The following is a 9,161-nucleotide window of genomic DNA, read 5'->3' as shown; positions in this document are numbered from 1 at the left end:
CGCTCAATGATTTCCCTTAGTCATGCAACATGCTCATAATTATGAATGGAAGTAGGAAGCAACAAAGCATAACCAAGAATGGGTTATGAGTCTCCCAACCAAACATAAGTTTTAAGAAAAAAGGCCACGAAGCCTCATGTTGATATAAATCTATTTTTTTTTTCTTTTTTTCTTTTTTTTTTTAATCTTATCTCTAACAATGATGAATCTGCCTTGTAATGCAATTGCACTGGCACTTGCATGCTTGGAGAGTTATGTCCTAGATATCCATTATTTATAACAATCTTGAAGAAGCATATCCTGTGGCACAATGCAGCCTGAGTTGTGCAAATATTATAGCACCTGCTTCTTACTTCTATCTCTCTACTCTCTCACATATAAGACTCCCAAATTGCTGTATCAAAAAAACAAAAAAACAACTCTCAAATCGGAATAAGAACTTAAAAAGATCTTATGCCCACATTATTAGAGAAGTGTTCATATATTGTGATATTGGGAACTCTCTTGCAAGTTTAGTATTCCAATTTGAAGAGTTTACTTTTACTCGTTGTGTGATTGTTTTCGCTTATGACTTCAATCTCGATCAAATCTGTGATTGGGAGAAGAAATAAAAGTATTCGTTGCATAGATCAGACTAGAAACATAAACATAGGATGATTTGGACTACTACTCTGTTTTATGCTTGAACTTTGTCCTCAAGCTCTCAGGTGCATCTATTTCAGTATAGTCCTTACGAAAATTAAAACTCAGCAGCGTTATCAAGAATTTCAGATCAAAAAGGCATTTTGTCATAATATGGATAGGATTTGCGCGTTAATTGAAAAATGTTTGAATGTAACATCAATTATAATGCCTGTGTCTAACTTAGGATTTTCTGTAGCACTCTGTTGCTTTGCGTTGAGGCTTCCACAGCTAGTAATCAAGACCTTGCAGTATACGGACGCGCCATCACTACAATGGATCCTATTATCTGGAAAGTGGAGTTGTTGAAGCTACTATGGAGATGGTTGGGATTCAGAATGAATGATAATTACAAGTTATCTTCTTTCAGAATACAATGATAATTACAACTATGGAGATGGTTGGGATTCCCAATTTGGGAAGCTGAACAAAGATAAATATTCTGAATATGGATCTCTTTTTTTAAAGATAAATATCATTGTATATATATAGGGTTTAATTGCAAATTTAGTAACTTGGTTTTTGCCGGTTTCCAAATTGCCACTTCTGTTACTCAACTCGTAACTTTTAAACCTGCAATTTCAAACTTTTGTAACTCGCAGCTTAATTGATCTTCCTTAACAGACATTTTTGCCACATGGCATGAAGTAGTACTCTATCCCAATGTTTTGAATACCGTACCGGATGCCATACCGGTTAAGGCACTGGAACGAAATATTTCGGTACCGGTACCGTTTCGGGATAGTCGATATATAAATAAATTATATATATTAATTATATTTCAAAATAATAATTTATATATAAATAAATTATACAAAAATACGTATATCTATATAAATTATAAATAGTTTAGTTTAAATTTAGGATAAAAAAATGAATTTGTAGTTTGAAAAAATGAAAAAAAAAAAATTGGGACCGAAATACCGGCCGGTACGACCAGTACGGCCGGTATTTGAACCGGTACGAAATATGTAGAATTTCTATACCGGTCCGGTGGCCGGTACGGAATAGATACGGCCGGTACGGTACGATTTTAAAAACAATGCTCTATCCCCCTTTGGGCATTCCCAATGGCTTATCTAAATTTTTATATGAAATAATTAATTAAAACTCATTTTTTCCATTTTAGCTAACGACTTTTACAGTACACCATATATACATCAGTTTATCTATTCTTTCTATATATCATTTAAATATTCTTGATTTTTTCTTTATTCATTTTAAATATGTTCTACCATTAAATTTGTAATATTTTTATAACTTTTTGATTTTTTTCATATATTAATATGAACACAATATCTCTCTATTCGCAAAATGCTATTTACTTAAAAATAAAACATAAATGGGAAAACTCGTTCATTCTATTTTTTGTCAACTTTTTATCCTTTTGTCATGTCTTACACAATTGTTAATATGAGTATTCTCCTTTTTATTATGATTAAATAGTCTAATAATATTGTGACATTTGCATGTCTTTGTAAATAAAAGTGTAAACGTGAGAAATATAAAAAACAATCAGGTAGGTTAAAAAATAATAAAGAATATGATACGTGGATGAATAATTCATGTTAAATGTACAGAAACACTTTTGCTCATATGTATTTTACGTTAGTTTTATATAATTCAATGGAAGCCTTATTTTGACATATTGTTAGTTATTTTACATATAATTGCAAAATAGAGAAGTCCTTGAGAGTTCCCCAAGTTTAAGAATAAGTTATTTTAGATAACAGAGGAACCACAATATAACTCGACTTTAAAAGAATATCCTTCTTAATGAAGCATCAAGTATAAAAGTCCACCTTTCATAAGATAAAACACACTTAATGAAAAGCGAAAAGAGAGTTTGTTAAAGCTCTTATTAAAAATTTTCTCAAATCTTATTCTATTAAAATCATAAATGAAAACATCTGCATGATCTAGGCATCTGCTTCTTCTCCCTAGGCCAAGTCTCATCTTGCGGCTTCAAACCTTAGTTTAAATAGTTCTTCGAAGAATCATTCATTGAAACATGAAAACTTAGTCGAATACTTAATAAGAACTACTTCATACAATAAACATATAAGAACATAGGTTTTTAGCCATGTAAGAACTTTCTTAGTCACATTCATCACCTTCAGTCACATTAATCGTTGTAGTAGTCCCTCAGAAATTCAAGAGATGAATTAGTTTAGGTTTCAGGACGCTCATGAAAACTCTAAAAGTTTTCACGAATCAACCAATTGTGTTAGTTTTTGTAACGCCTTAGTCCCATAGGTCTAGGGAGTTAACTCCATATTCTAAATCCATATATGATCTTAGAATTGCAAGAATTAAACAACGGGTATGCTAACTCCATCCAACCCATGGCATGCATTGAAACCATTTTCTAATTTCAAGTCTATAACTTCTATGGATGCATGTAGGATTGAATTCCATCATGTAGTAAACAATAAATCTAACCCTAAGGAGAAGTTAATAATTTAGATTCAGGTCACATGAGTTCCTATCAACATTCATGCATTGATAAAAAAAAATAAAAATATTACAAAACTTCCAAACTGGGTATAATTATGATGTAATTAGTTTCTCTTTGAGATGTGAACTTTTAAAGCTTAAATAAATCATGTACTTTAACTCTTAACTTGATAATAATAGGTTTCTAAAGGTTTAGAACACAAACTTTGGTAAATATAAACATGATATCTCACGATAACCTTCATGCAAGTGGAAACCGAATATGCTAGATTATCAGCACAAGAAATTGACTGATAGACCTATCATGACATGCCATTTTCCTCAAATTTAAACCTTCGATCAATTAATTAAGATGTTAGCTAAGCTTAGGATACTATACCAAGACATGTAATGGCCAAAATTTTATAACAAAACTATTTACACATCCGCAACTCCAAATATAAACCGTATATGCATTCCCAAGTTCAACCTTACATAACTCAATCAAATATTCATTTTCATATAATAAATCAAAGGTTAACATGTTAATCTATCATCCAAGAAAAAGATAATATAGGATCACTCAACAAACCATAGCTTATGGTACTCCCAAGATCAACTCACTCCAAAGACTTCACTCTCATTACTCGGTTTCACTCCTTTCACACACTAAGAGTGTTTTGTTCTCAAAAATACTAAGGAGAAGCTTGAGGAAGGTGTGTGAGAAAGTGAAGGATGAATGGGATATTTATAGTACTCAATGGGAGGGGTGAGAGAGTGCACGGCTAGGGTTGAAGTGTTGAAGGTGATTGGTGTGTGTGGGTGGTGGAGTGATTCATTGCATTTTTAGGTTTGTCATCTCTTTCAAAATAAATAGTTGCATAAATCACTTGATTATCCCATAGAAAAGGACTAGGTAAAGGTCATTGGTGCAAGGTTTGAATGACTTAGAAGTTAGAAACAAAATCAAATGATTTCCATGAGAAACCAAGTTAGAAGCTGACTTTGTCCCATCTTTGTGATATGTTTTGTTAGCATAGTGACCACTATTGAGTAGATTTTACAGGTGTGCAATGAGGTATGAATGGTATCCATTGGTTTAGTTGAGTAGAAAATGAAGGAGGATTGAATGTGCAAAGGTTTCAGTCGACTGAGCCGTGTTCACCACTCTTTTTATCAGTCAGTTTTGCTACCCATGGAAGGTGATTGGCAAGCATTTAATTGATTACTTTGAAGTACTTCTTTAGGGATAAATGGAAGAGGTGGTGGCGTATGGGGGTGGCTGGGTTTTGGTGCAGAAAAGTTTTTGAAACAACATGTGCAGTGAAACAACATGTGCAGTCAGCTTGGTCAAGTTCTTATTTCCAAGATGAATAGTTTGCTTTTGGATTGATTAATGGAACTGTTCTTGGCCTTCTTTTAGGACTGGATTTTCTAGGTTTAGGGGACATGATGAGCGTTGAATGAGTTGTTAAAAAAACCCCTTTCAAACTTGTTGAAAAGACATAATTTCAATGGCTTGATTTAGGGATGCATGATTTGCACTAGGTGTGCCGATTGGTGGGTTCAGTTGGCATTTGACATATACCAAAAGGTTTGTGACCTATCCATTATTCAAGAGTCTTAAAAGAGTGATCCAATGCAAGTGAAAAAGGTGAAAAATTTCAGAAAAAATGATGGATTTTTTAAGCTTGTTGGAATAGGCATTCAAGGTTGTCAAATTTACTATTATTAGCTTGATGAAGGATCTTTGGGGAGGAAAGCTTGAGGTCATGATGGAGGGTTAACCATGATTAGAAATGTAACCCTAGGAGAGAGAAAACTAATGATATGGTGTATGTGAGTCAAATTAGAAATAGTGATAAGAATACTAAGCTTTTTCTCCAAGTGTTGAACTCTCAATGGGCCAAATTTTCAAGCCTTTTGTGTGGGCCTTGAAATGGACCTTTCCTTGGGCTCACATGTTCAAATTTTTTATTGGGCCTTTCCTTGGTCTCAATAGTTCACTTAGTTGGATCTTAGTCTTGGGTCTTACTAAGTTGGCCCAATAGTCTTATGTCTACTAAGTTGGACATATGGTCTTTAGTCTACCAAGTTGGGCCTACAGTTTCGAGTCTACCAAGTTAGGCCTATAGCGATCTTGTGTCTATCCTTAGCCCTCTTAGAGTATTCACATCCAGTTTCCAATAATTTTTTTCTAAATTTTAGCTAGAAATCACACTTCCTATATTTTTCTCTTAAATTTACTCATATTTAAAAAAACCTCCTACATCACATTTCCTATTCTTTCTCCATTCTATAATAATAATATTTTTCTATTCTTTCTTTATTTTATTTCTACTATTTTATTTCTACATCTTCAACTATTCCTTGTAAAATATATATAAAAACTGATTTAGGAGATGATTAACCTATACCTTAAAATAGGAAACCGTGCTTATTTTGTCAAAAAGTTAAGTTGATTCTCTAAAATTTAGAGATTTGGGGAGTACAGAGAATTAGATGGAAATGCTATTATCTTAATAAGCTAGAGCCCTTATTTAACAAACTACTCTTGGGCATTCTCCAAATTCATCTAGTAATTTAGCCAAGTTACTGCGCACACCAAGGTGGCAAGTCTCCAATAAGCCACTTATCATTTTACCATTAGCCTCTTCACACATTTTTTCAAAATTAATATAGCACTAGAATTCTCTAAAAATACTAACTAAACCAAAGGTGTAACTTTCTTTGCCAACTCAAACTCCAAAACTTTCATTTTTCTCAAGGATCACAACTTCTACTTGGTTAGGGTTATGGTTACCATGGTCAAGTCCTAAGGTGCTTTTAAGTGGGGTGTTACAAGTATAACCTTCCATAGTATTTCCATTTCTCTTCTTTTCCAAATCCAAATTAAAAATCAAATCTAAAGCATGAAAATTACTCTTACTATAGAAAGAAGGTTATCATTTTGTTATTATTCTCTTAATTTCCAACATAATATTAATTGGGCATTTTTTCCCTTTGCGATTCTAGAGGCTAGTTTGCCACAAGAGGAGAAGAGAGAGAGTAAAGCGGTTTGAGGAGGGAGAGAGAGAGAGAGAGAGAGAGAGAGAGAGAGAGAGAGAGAGAGAGAGATAGAGAGAGAGGATAAAGAAAGAGGGGGAGAAAGGGAGAAAGATGAGTGCACGTACCAGGGAGCGAGGCCGATTGTTTGAACGTGGTCGGCATTTCTTTTTTTTTTTTTCCTTATTAGAATTATGATGTGTTAATCGGTTATTGGAGGGTGTAAATACCATCTTTACTCCAAAACCGATTCCTAGCATCTCTCTCAGTAAGAGCTACTTCATGCTATTAACATATAACAACATAGATTCTTAGTCATGCAATGACATAAAAATCAAAATTATCAAATATTGTGAAAATCAAAATAAATCTACAAGTTAAAAATTGGCAAAGAAGGAAAATTAATAAAGAAAGAGAGGAGGTAGAATAAATGTGACATCCCTATTTTCCTTGTATTTTTAAGTGTTTACTGTGCTAATTATTTTATTGGTTCATTTATTTTAAATTGATTATTATTATTATTATAGTATTTTTTTCGTTATTATTGCTAAAGTTGTATAATTTATTTTATTGTGCTTTTATTATTATTAATTATAGTCTATTATTTATTGGCCCTTTATTTCTTACTGTTTATTTTACTACGTTGTGTTTTTAATTGTCTTCTTAATTCTCTATTCCTTTTAAGTCAATTAAACTAGTGTTTTAAATTCTTTCCTTTGGATCTTTGGATCAGTTTTGAGATCAAGTTGAAAGACTAGATCTCATTTCTTTTCCCTTCTTTTTCTTTTTTCCTTTTTTCTTCTTCACTTTTTTCTTTTTCTTCTTTTCTTTTTCCTCGCCTCCAATCGCAGCCCCTGCCTCACCACCAACTTTCCCCATGCTCACCTCAAAGCCTCGGCCCCGATTTACTCCAGCGCCGTCGTCCGTGGTTTTCAGACCACCGCCAATCACCTCCTTCCTCGCCGGTGACCCACCCCCATCAATATCAGCACCCATGCCGCCCTCTACCTCCCTCACACATACTCAACCCGAGTGGATTTCCATCCACTCCGTTCCACCACCGCGTGGCCTTAGCGCTACCTCCCCTTCACAAGTGAACCCTCTACCATCAAACCCAGCCCATCATGGTAGTGCTTTTCCACCACACGAGCACGACCCAAAATGGGTTTTCCCCCTCTTCACACGGCCTAGATCCGCCACTAGGCCCGTCGTGGACCGCTCTCTCGAGCCACCACCGACACCCACTCAGCCACCTCCATGCCCATCTTAGGTAGCCAAACTCCCATTTCAAAATTCCTAGTTTTGAAACCCATGACCATTGCTTGGGAAACACCGCTCCCTCGCTGCTCCGCCACTTTTGGTGTGACATTTAATCTTCTAGAGTTGCATTTCGTCAATCTTTTGAGATTTAAATATATTTTTATGCTAACACTTTTTCTGCAATCTGTTGATTGTATCGAACCTTGAGCCCGAGGAGTATGGGGGTTAGGTTGGATTGGAGGATGGGACTGTTTGTGAAAATTGGTGTATATTCAATGTTTTTGTGATGTGTTTGGTACCATGATACTCATTGCATATTTTCATGCACATTCATGTGTTGTAATTGAAAACTGGGTTTTCATGTGATAATGGATTTTTGGGTGCGTGCATATCATAAACCCAAGTCGAGATGGAACATTATCTCGGTAGAGCTCTTTAAGCCACTCGAGAGCATAATATACTTCGTAACGTCCAATGGGTTGTTGTTAGGCGATAATAAGATCGGATGGGACAGTAACGCTCACGTGCCAACTCCTTGGCCCCTCTGCTAGTGGGGGCTAGAGGATATTTGGCCATGAACGGGCTGAGCGCAGAACATGACATCGTTCGTTACGAAGTCACACACACGATCGTTACCCATGATGTGACAAAGGGAGTCAAGATGTGCGGATGGTCCCTATGGGAGATCATAGTGCATAAAGGATAATTGGATAATGGGTCATTTTCTGAGAAAGTGGCTGGCTTTGATAAAAGGATTTATGTTGACTATTTTCTAAAAAAATAGTGAATTTTATACTGTGTCATTTCTAGAAAAATGGCGGGTAATTATTTTAATGGATTTGTTATTAGGCCAAATAGAATTTTTGGCATGCGTTAGAAAATAATTATTTTAGAAAAATGATAGTTTGGAGCTTGTGCATATTTCAACATGTGCATGCATACTTGTTGGCTGTATAAGTGTGTTTTTATCTTGTGGATTGTTTGATTAATTACTTACTGAGATTCGTATCTCACATGGTATTCAACACCCTATGATTCTGTTTTATGGAATCGTAGATTTTTTATGTAGATGTTGATGCAGAGTTTGAGACTTCGACTCCAATGGAGGAGTGACCTGGGGTCGCTTTCTCGCGTGTTGGGATTTGTTTCCCGCTTTAGATCATGTATTTGGTTTTATTATGTTTTTACTAGAGAATTGTAATATCTTTTGAAACACTTTTATTTAAATCTGCATTTAAAATTCTAGTACTTAGTCGACTTATTTAATTTATCTGTTATGTTTTTTGTTGTACATTTTTTGTATGTACACGTCTTGGCACTTATCGTTAGAATACGTGATCTATATTATCATCATTTCAATGTTACGATTCTCGTGTTTCCGTACGTTGGAATTAAGGTGTCAAAATAAATTAATGAAGAAGAGGAAGCAACAGCTAAGAAGAATGAGTTGTAAGGACTTATTTGATTCAATGAATGAGTTGTTGGTTATCAAAATGAAAAGGAAGGCACGTGTGAAGAGAAGTGAAAAAAGAAAAAAGAAAAAGAACAAATAAAGAGTTAAAGAAGAAAAGAAAAGAGAGAAGGCGATTGCGTGAGGAGGAGAAAAGAAATAAGAGAAGAAAAGAAGTGGGGGAGGAGAAGAAAGAAAAAGAGAGGGAAAGGAAAGGAGCATTACCACTTTAATAAAGTAAAAAGTAAAAGCTAAGTGTCCCTAAACATGACACCTAATAATATGGCAT

This window comes from Carya illinoinensis, chromosome 1 (assembly GCF_018687715.1).
Source record: "Carya illinoinensis cultivar Pawnee chromosome 1, C.illinoinensisPawnee_v1, whole genome shotgun sequence".
In the NCBI taxonomy this organism is placed as follows: Eukaryota; Viridiplantae; Streptophyta; class Magnoliopsida; order Fagales; family Juglandaceae; genus Carya; species Carya illinoinensis.
This window is presented reverse-complemented; position numbering follows the sequence as displayed.